Below are 9,285 nucleotides of genomic sequence, written 5' to 3'. Positions count from 1 at the left end.
TGTTTCCTTTTTTTTTTTTTTTTTTTTTTTTCCTTGAAGGTCTGCCAGCTTAATGTTTTATTCTCACCTCGTTCATATCCACGGCTGAGCCTGCAAGCCAAGAGACGTTTATAGCCCAAACAAGAGGATCTCTGATACACTGAGTGCTACCTGTGTAACATGTAAGAACAGCCAGAATGGAAACCAAAAGCGAAGCTTAAGCAGATGGAAGAGAAAGTTGGATAAACATAAAAAAAAAAAAAAGAAACCATGCTGGTCAGAGCAACCAGTTGCAAACACCTCATTAGGTTGCAGCATGATGAAGACCAAGCAATGGTATGAAAAAAAGATGGTCAAACGACAGCAACAACAAGCTTCATTTTCGAGTTTGCCTCAAGACCTGATAGGAATGCAACAAACATGGAAGAAGGTGATCCAAAATTTTGCTCGATGCAAAACAAAAACCATTCGTCGATTAAACAAACAAACAAACAAAAAACATCGCTCTGAGGATTAGGGGTTAAGAGGCTGAGAAGATGCAAAGCGGCTCTGGTGGTAGAGTAAGTTGGCCACAGACCTTGAGGTTCCCTGTTCAAAACCCTGCAGGACTCACTTCAGGCTTTGCTTCGTCTGAAATTTCTCCAGCAGGAAGAGGAGTTGTAAAGGATGACGTCAGTGTTCTCTGTGCTGTTTCAGAACTGTAATCTGTCTGTTGTTGTAGTTTGGCAACGGCAGCGGAGGAGGTGAATGACGTCATTCAGTCCGTGCTGGCCACGCTTCCAAATATTGATCGATTTAAAGTCGGAGCCAGAGGAATGTTTAGGATATTTTATTGCTGGAAAAGACGTCCAGCTTGGCACTTCTGTTTTTACAGTGGGGGGGAAAGTTGTTCACTGTGCCCACAACTTCACAGCGTAGCTTACTTCATGGTCAATTTAGCACATTACATACGTGACGACCAAACGCTAGAGATTGGGTACAATCAGATCCAGTATAGAAGATGCATCGAACAAGGAACCGGGATTTACCAGGCTGTCTTTGGCCTTCTGGTTCTGGAAAACAACTGCAAGGTGCATGGAGTGGAGGAGGCTTCAGTGCAGCAAATCCTGTGGAGGGAGGCGCTGTAAGGACTTGCTAGAGACATTTATAGCCCATATATAGAGGCAGGAAAAGACTTTGGTGGAGGTTCATTTTCAACATTTGTCAACAGGACAACAACCATAAACCTCTTGCCAGAGAGACATTGGAGCAATTTAGATAAAAGCGTGTTCATGCGTCACAATGGCTTAAAGTCAAGACCTAATTCCAATTAAAAATCTCTTGGAACACATGGAGATTATTGTGCATAAGCACTTTCTCCTCCTCTGACTGTGGTTCTACGGAGTACTGACTGGAAGGGTTTGAATAAAAATGTATGCTTAACTTTTGTAATATTTGTAAAAAACACATTGAAAACCATGCAGCATTTTCCTTCCACTTTAAAATTGTCATTTTTTTTTTCTCCCTGTGGCTTTTAATCTTTAGGAGTCAACTTATTGAGGGATGATTGGTTTCTTTAACATTAGAAACACTCTTTGAGATTATTGATAATGCAATCAACCTGAAGAATCAAGAGTGTTTGAGCAGAGTCAAGCAGGAGCAGCTGCAATCACGTAAGTGGTAAATGTAGGCGGTAATAGTTTGCAAGGAATAGTTTGCTTTCGCCTCACAAGAGCTTTTATGAGCTTTGAACCTCTACCAGTTAGTTGTAACCTTTTGGTGGGGTTTATAGTTCTTTAATGCCTCAGGTGGGGTACTAGTCGGTATGGTAAGACACAATATCTTGTCTGTTTTCATAATCAAATTGGCCCATAAAACCAACCTGTGCCTCACCATTCCTGACCCCCTTCAGTTGTAGGTCCGTAGCACAATGATACGGTACAGTTATGGCGGAACAACACACACTGGAGTACAGAAAAACGTCACTGCTTGCAGCAAGCACAAGATATACAGTGCGTCATGTTTGTTTTGGCCGGGTAAAAGTCCAACTGGTGGTGGAAACACTCCCCTCAATACACAGGACCAGAAAAAAGTGTACCAAACCACACTGACCTCTCCTCGTCAAGTTTATTGGAGTATGTTTTACAAGATCTTAGAGACAGCTCATAAAATCTCAAACGTCCATTTTCTCTACAGAATTAAATGGTCACTACCAGCAAACAGCTGTAGCCTGGCTGTCAAGTCTCCTTTGTTTCTGTGTGACGAACAAGCAACCCACGTCTCTTTAGATAGGTTGTGCTAAGTTAGCCGGATAGCAGCTATTGAAGTCAAGACGAGGCATTTAGTACAGCAATGAAGACGAGTCCTCATCAGTCTATATATTTACAAACCTCTCTTATCCTAAGCCTTGGTAGCTGACCACTGTCCTGAAAGCAATGCAGTGGTTCTCAGCTGAGAAAAGGTGGACAGATTCTTCCAGTCTGGTATCAGTCTTAGTCTTAAGAGAACCATTCAAGTATTTTCTTCATTAATGATGGAGACAGAACAGGGACATGTGTACAATACTTACAGTTCTGCTCCAGTGTTACAGTTAAGATATAGATGAGCAGAAAGGCAAAGCATCCGATATACCAATCTGTCTATAGTCCAAACTTTACCTTGGTGCCTGATTTTGAAAGTTCTCCCTTGCATACGCCAGTGGGGAGAAGACCATATGGCCAGAACAGGAAGCAATACAGTATATCCTGTCTGGCCTAAGGATGCTTTGGGATCCTCAAGATTGAGCATAAAACACTTCTGCCATAAACCCACCCATCTCCAGGCTGCTTCAGGCTATTCATAAATCTCTAATCGACCCAGCCATGTCTCGCACACAAGCTTTCTAAAATCAGGGGCCCAAAGCTGCCCTTGAGTGGAACACATTGTTAATATAGAGTTTAATACATAAAATGTGTCCTAAAGGGCTTCACACATCAGTGGTGTGTGATGCCTCATCCAGTATGTTCTGTTTTCAGGCATTGCTGCAGAAGAAACTACCCATGGCTGAAATCCAGTAAGCAGTTCTGTTTCACCACACTTCACAGCAACCGGCAAGAAATGACATCCGTCAAATAAAGCACAGCTTTTGACTTAAATCTATCAGGTAGTTGTTTCTCATCGCTACATCATACCTTCAAGCCACAAAGCCGGCTAATCTTTATGCAGGTCAGAGGTTACTTGACTGGGACTCCACTGCTTGGCTGCTCAGAGGCACAACGGCAGTCAGTCGACTTCAAACCTCCAAGTCAACTTAATACATAGAGTTTTAAAAAAAATCAAAGTCCTGACTTTTGCTGTTCTGGAGAAAAAGACTTGGGTTTCCATCTGCAGCCCGATCTTAAAGAGGTAGAAGTTAAAGGACGGATGATACAAGACGGATCCAGAATTTGTTGTGTAGATCTTCAGCCTGTGCCATGGATCCCTCAGGCCTCAATTTGCCTTCTTGAGGGAGAAAATCACCTGGCTGAGATACGGGGGCTTCTCTGGAACAAGCATGTACATTTTACCATGCTCTGACTTCAGCAGGTTTTGCTATGATTCCAGTTTGCAAACCTCTTATAGCTCATGTAAAAACCTAACCAGTTTTCATGCTTTGGCCCAATCATTTCTTCAATATGTTTCTTTCTATTCGGGATCCAGTTGGAAAAAGAGGGCACCTCTGGTTCCTCACTTAGGATCTTTTTTTGGTCCAAGACAATATCATGTACACCTTGACTAGCTCTCTGTAAGAAAGTGAAAAGTATGTAGCAAGAACTGGTAAGGCGCACTGAGATAATGTATACAGTGGAACACAGTAAATCCACAGCCTGGGGTGATTTTTTTTCCTTTTTTTTTCTGCTCTCAATTCCATACAGACTCTCCATACAGACCTTTTCCTAAAACTAACTTTCGCTAGACAAAGACGTGCCTGGTCTCTCTCGATTTTCCTTGAGTTATTAATGATATTTAAATCACGCCTCCGTCTTTTATGCCGAACCCTCCTCTTCCCCTTCTCCACTTTGCTCACAATCTAACGCTAACCTCATCCTCTCCTCTGCTCTCCCCTCTCTTCTCTCCAGACACCGACACCAAATCCCACAACAGACGCCCTGCTGATCGATACCATGACATCATCAGGCATGGACATCATCAGTGGGGCTGTGGGCGAGGTGCTGACCTGAAACACACACGCATGCACGCACACGCACACACACACGCACACACACGCATTCTCACAAATAACACTTGTACCGGAGGGACTCAGCCAGGCTGAGCTACCTCACATCTTTTCTCAGCATGTATAATCCATGCCTGCCTGCCTGCCAAAGCCACACTGCCTCTGCTGTAGTAAATCTGGACCAATGACAGGCTCAGGACCTTTTTCACACTCGCACATCAACACATGGACACAATGCGAGCCCATAAGACAATGGAGACATTTCTCTTGAGTGAGCCGTTGAGAGAGGGGGCCGGGCTGATAGGTGTAAGTACCGTCGAGACAAGACAAAGCGTCGCAGTCTGAGACTCCAGCTGTCATATTTGTTCATTCCGACTTACCAGGATGAATGAAATGCAGGTAGCATAATCTAATTGTGTTTAATCATGCTGTACGCTCGGTCCATCTGTGAACAAAGGCCTTTCAGTCCACCCGACCGACCGACCGAATGACTGACTGGCAGACCTGCATATTGTCCGACCAGGCCTGAACAATACTCGTACCACACTTTTATGTCAGCGCTGCTTGTCTGGAGCTGTCAGCGGCCCCACAGGCAGCTGCGAGGCTCCAGTCCGAAGGCGGACGGCTGGGATCAAAGAGCCGAGGAGGAGTCAATATCCATAAAACTGCAAAACACCTCCCAGTCTGCTCAAGACAGCTGCAAATGGGAAAATCGCTTAGTGTTTACGGCTGTTGCCTCCACGGCACATTTTGGCCACGACAGACAGACGGATGGACGGACAGACTGATAAAGGCTGACAAGAAGGATTGTGGGTGGGAAAAAGATGACGTGGTTCAACTTGCGAATCTCCCAACGCAGAGAAACATCTGGAAAATGTTGTCAATGCCGGTAAAAATGTCTGTCACCTTAAGTCCCCTCTGGTTGCGTATTGAACGATGGATTGCAAAGAATATAGAGAATGAGGCAACATTCCCTAAATTGTGATACCTGACCAATAATGTCAGATCAATGCATCTCTGGTGGAAAGAAAGATTTCATGTGGCGTCAGCAGCCACACTAGCTATGAAAAAACTGCTTAGTGTGACCTCCAGCTTTCCAACGCAGTAATAAAATACCTATTATCAAACACAGAAGCATTTAAAGAATGTCTCCAATACAGGTTAAAAATAATAGGAAAGTCAGTTTGGTGATTTTTTTTTTTCATTAATAAAAGAATCTTTCAACAACTGCTTGTCGTCTTTGCTCTAGTTATTTTATCACTTTTTTCCATGATATTTAGGATAAGAAATAAAAAGGGCATCATGTAAAAGATTGTGGCGAGCTGCACTGTGCCAAACACTACGACATGTTTGCTGCGTTTGTATGGATGTAAGGTTTGATAAATTATGTAACAAATTTGGAACTCTAAGGAGACACTTCTTTCCTTCCTTTCAAAGAGAAAATGTGAAAGTCGTTCACAATGTCATGTTCCAGAGATGTTTCCAGACATGTGATGTAGCATAATGTAAAAAAAAAAAAAAAAAGGCCTGGACGAAGAAATTACGCCACACGTTAAATCACAGTGATGATTACCTTCTCATCACTTGCTTTTTTCACCCCCTTCGAGTAGTTCCTGCTTCCTTAACAATGTAATCTTAAAATAGTCACAGTAAAGTAATTTGAATATACTTGGACTATAATTTATTTCTACAGCTACCCCGAACAAAATGTCATACTGTGTTTTTAAAAGCCCTTTCACTACTTGCAGGGAAAAGGAATTGCTTGATGTAATATTCATTCATTTTCAAAGCTATTTACAGTGAACAAAATATAAAGTGTACCGCGGCTCGTTTGAAATTGGATTCAAATACGTTTCTGCCGACCGGGAAATGTATTCATTACATTTCTGTGTCTGTCACGTTCTCCGGACCACATTTTGACTCGTCTGAGAGCCAGGTGTCACTCGGACTCGGCGGACTCGGCTGTGTCAAGTGTTTTATTCGTCACATCTTTGGTTTTATTGGATAAGTTTCCATTTCGGTGCCGAAATCACCGGTCATGCGGATGGATACCGACTGGATTCCAAACACCAACAATGTGGCAATAAATGATCGACTTTTACTGTGGTGAGTAAGTAAAAGGTGAGTATAAAGGAAAAAGGTTATCAAAAAAAATTAAAAAATACTTTTTTTATGCCTTTTTTTTTAGATAGACCTTATTATAACTCGTAAAATGTTTCTTCTACTTCAATTTGTTATTTTACAGTTGTGTTACTTAGTTGTATTATTTTTTACCTTGGTTATTTATGGTTGCTCTTAGCAGCTTGTTTGTGTTGTTTTTTCGCTCCCGCGCCCCCCCCAAAAAAAAAAACACTTGTGTTTTCACAAAATGAGGAAAAGGTATTGCAGATTTGAAAACGATCAAATCTAGTCCAGAGTTTTTGGTATAACTCTTCCACTTTGTGGTTAAAAGACCCCAGATACAAACTTCAAAGTCAGCATCCTCCATGTATGAGCAGTCCTGCTGCCCCCTGATGGACTGTTGCCCTGGCAGTGAGCCATGTGACCCCGTATAAAAACCCGCTGTTGCCTCTGTTCGTATGCATTCATTTCTTAATTTTAGAAACGAGTTCCTTAAAGTTTGTGTTTCCAACAAAGCTTCAAGCTGAGCAGTTTGATAGACAATGTCATGGAGGGACAGCCTGGTGTTATGTGCTTACGAGGAAGCATCATAACCCGTTAATAACGTACTACTTGATGAAAACGTGAAATGTGTTGGAGTTACATGTCAGCACCGAGAATAGAAGCAACCAGCAGCTCCACAGACTCGGTTACTGAGGTAGCAGTCTTCGCCTCTGGAAATGGAGACAATACATTCCAGTAAAAAAAGCAACAACAAAGAAAAAAAAATTGTCAGTGGCCAACCAAACCCTGACCTATAATCAGAAGTAATTTTAATTGTGTTTTCCTCATTTACAATTTTAATGTCCCATGTGAGAATGGACAGTCCTGAGCGTCAGTCGGGGTAACACTGATTAGGACGAGCATACTTTAGCTTCGGCTGCTTCAGTGTGTGGGACAAGTCGTGCTCAGAGCTTCCGGTCAGACTGAACGGACCTCTCACCCGCTGCCTGCTGCCGTTGCAGATGAGGCCAAGCATCAGCAGTGCAGGAACAAGCAGCAGGGGAGTATCGCACCTCTCTACAAACTCAACTCCGAGAGCTCCCCATGTGTCTCAGCATCTACAGCAGGGTGTAATGTATGTTGTCTTTGATTTAATCTCCCGTGTCACTTAAGGCCTGGGGCAGATTTCTATTCTGATGCTGCTTCTCCATTTTCCTATCCTGATCCTGCTTCCTGCCATCCCATAGTCTGGCTGATAAGAGAGGGAAGATACAGCCTTGTTATATTCCTGTGTTTTTGCTTAGATATTCAGCCTGTGCGATGTGTAGCAACACCAGGCTTAATCAGATGTGAACTACTTTAGAAAAGTGTCTTTTCTCCGTTTCAGCCCAAGCATCCTCAAAGGGACACAGGGTCAGTCAGTGGAAACTCTGTCTGAAAATGTATTGTTTGTCAATGCATGTTAAAGTTCTTCTCGTTTGAAAAATCTTATTTTGCTAATTCGGATATTCAGTGATTGGTGCTAACTTTGGAAATTGATTATTGGCTGCATTTCCATTGACCGTAAAATTGTGCAAATTAGAATTCGATTTGCTTAATGGAAGGAAACACTTCAATTCTGAACTCATTGTTTAATAAAAGGTTTTCGCTGTAGGGCGATGTGGTTATTTCGGCCATATTGAAAGTAAAGTATTTTGCGAGACAGAATTGGAAACACTATTTTCACATCACATGAGTCATGATCAACAACTGGATGTCTCTAGTGGATGAAACTATGGAGAAGAGGAAGTACCAAATAGCACCCACCTTTCTCATTTGAACACATAATAGAGAACACTCTATTACAGTCAGTATTATGTGTTTTCCAGTTCCACCTGGTGTTTGCTAATTGTTGCTGGCTAGTCTGAAGGAGCTGAGTGAGGGCGTGGCAGAGGAGGGGCGCTCTGCGAGGGAGAATCTTGGAATCTTGGAAACTGCAGCTCCGCTAGATCCATCCAGGCATTTTGCACAACTGAATGGTTGCTATGGAAATGAAAGTATTTCTCAAACATGCATGAAAGAATTAAGGTAACACTCCAGGTATGTTTTTGATGTGGGAAGAACATTATACCTTGACATAAAGCTAAAAAAAAAGTTGATTTTACTTAATACTGCTCTTTTAAAATCCGGTATAAGGAAAATTCTGTCATGAAACCTTTCCTTCAGAGTCCCTGGAAAATCTTACTGTAAATTTTCGAGTCGTATGAACGTCCCCTTTTTAAATGGAAGTGTATTGATCAATCCTTCACTGAGAGTCATTTTAGGTGTTTGTTTGTTAGCGCAATCAGATCCCGGGTATCTTTTCACTTTAAATATGACGTACAACTTCATATTTATATTCATTTTAGATGCATTTTGAATCCCGAGCACAAAATCTCCACCTTTCTCATTTGAAAGTATGTTATGGAAGTGATCGATATGTCAATGGTGGAGCACAGGTTGGCTGCTACAGGTGCAGCCCATTGCATGAATGTGTGTATTTGGAGCCAACAGAGCCTGGCTTTCCGTCCCTGTGACCCCCACCCACAAACCCATCACTGCGGTGCAACCAACCAACCCCCCCGCAACCCCAAACTCCCTTTTCCCTAGCAGGTGGCGCCACTGGCAGAGGGGCAGAGAGAGGGGGCTTTGATTGCTAAGCCACTGGGCTCAGTGCATATTCAAACCGGGGCCTTTTGTTTGTGTTGCTGTGAGGCCCAAGTCAGACTTACATGCAGAGAATACAAATCAGACCTTTGACAGGAGCAGTTAACCTGCTGCTAAATATAGCTGCCCTGGGTCAGAGAGAGGGATGGAGGGAGCACTGGGGAGAGGATGGTGGGATGGGGGGCACTGGGTGCAGGCAAACAAAGGAGATGAGATATACCATATTCTGCACTAGAGCGAATACAGTGGCTAAACGTACACACACACACACCTGCAGAGAAGTGTGCTAACATATGCAAAGACAGCTCTATGTGTGTGTTGAAGAGTGGTGCACGTGAGAGAAT

The sequence above is a fragment of the Poecilia reticulata genome, linkage group LG8 (assembly GCF_000633615.1).
Source record: "Poecilia reticulata strain Guanapo linkage group LG8, Guppy_female_1.0+MT, whole genome shotgun sequence".
Lineage (NCBI taxonomy): Eukaryota > Metazoa > Chordata > Actinopteri > Cyprinodontiformes > Poeciliidae > Poecilia > Poecilia reticulata.
Note: the sequence above shows the minus strand (reverse complement) of the source record.